Here is a 1,508-nt window from a genome sequence, read left to right as displayed (position 1 = left end):
TGTCTGTTGTCCTATAGGGACCAATCACACGCTTCCCTCCGGGGGGGGGGTCATAGAGTCTGTATAGGGCGGCACAGACAGTTCTCAGGTATAGAGGGGACTTGGAGTGATGCCTCCATTCTATGTGAGATGTGTTTTGGAGGTTCGGGTGGCAGACCTCTGAGGTGTACACGGCATCCCATTATAGGCAATTGTCCATCCTGCAGCCAATCAGATCCTTGGAACCTCCACAGGGCTAGACTAACCCGCACTGGACTAGAGGCCCACAGGGCTGGAGGAGAGCTCACCGGACATGGTGGGTTGGCCTGTGACGGCTTTATCAAGCAATCTACTTACTTTCCATCCACGACTGAGATTTTCACATTCGTTGTATTCCCTCCAGTCATCCTGGTGAGGTGAGTGTAGAGAAAGGGCTCTTAGGAGATGTGGTTCTGGGGGGGGGAGGGGGGCACCTTAATACAGTCTCTTTCTACCCGGGTGACTTCATTAGGGTAACTTTGATTTCTGATGCCGATTAATCGATGATTGAAAAAGTTGACAACTTTTTCAATAATCGATTATAATCGATTATGTCGATTAGTTGTTGCAGCCCTAAAAATGACTTCTATTGACCGAAAAAGTGAGTTTTGAGGGACACAAGAAGATACATTGTACAGTTGTGTCTAGGAATATCATGTTCCATAGCACACAGGTAGGGGGGGGATATAGTAGTCCTGGGCTCCTATTGGTGCATTCATTGTGATGACCTGAAAAGGAAGGAGGCATATTTTGAGCCAAATTATCAGCATTCCGGGATGGTTTGATGATCAAGGTTCTTCCTTCCCGGCCTGACCCGCCCCTTTCATTTATTAGATCTGGAGGCTCAGCATCTCATGTGGGCGTTACCTGGTGGGCGGTCTGCATGCAAATGGTAAAAATGCCCACTCCAGACTGACATTCACCCATCAAAGCATTTTGAGATTTGCATAACTCCTCCCACGAGCCAACTCACTGCCTGCATCAGGGCTGGGGGGGCCTCTTGAGGGCAGTACTGGGGCAGAATTAGGCCGGCACCCCGCTGGCCCCTCCCACCAGCCGTGATGCACCTGCCTCGTACAGGGAAATGGAACATTTTGATATAAACAATTAGCATGTTGCTGAGAAGTCAAAATATCAGTTTTAGCACCGCTAGACATTCGGCACCGTTGTCCACTCAGTCAGCCAAACATTAGGACAGATCTGTAAAAAAAATGAAATCAAGGCAACTGGCAATACTCGCTGTATTCTTCTTGAAGACGTTTCGCTGGTCATCCGACCAGCTTTCTCAGTTCAGAATGACTTGTACGAAAAATTATCTGGGACTAAATATGGTGAACGTGGCTCCACATAACCTGTTTATCATAACCAGCACGGGGTCAGGGAACTCATGGAGGGAAGGTGTTGATTTCATGATTGGAGCCTAGGAGGTGTTATTAATCTGAGAGAGGTGTTAAAACAGCATTGTTGGAGGAGGAATGGTTCAATAGGGG

The 1,508-nt window shown here is 48.0% G+C and overlaps 1 protein-coding gene across 1 annotated transcript in view; it reads left to right on the top strand.

Annotated features, from left to right (window-relative positions):
- The window catches only part of RNF121 (ring finger protein 121), a 15,954-nt gene that overhangs the window by 13,346 nt on the left and 1,100 nt on the right, over positions 1 to 1,508 (top strand). The window lies entirely within an intron of this gene.

This window comes from Nanorana parkeri, unplaced genomic scaffold, assembly GCF_000935625.1.
Source record: "Nanorana parkeri isolate BGI_ZX_2015 unplaced genomic scaffold, ASM93562v1 scaffold2280, whole genome shotgun sequence".
NCBI lineage: Eukaryota > Metazoa > Chordata > Amphibia > Anura > Dicroglossidae > Nanorana > Nanorana parkeri.
This window is presented reverse-complemented; position numbering and strand designations above follow the sequence as displayed.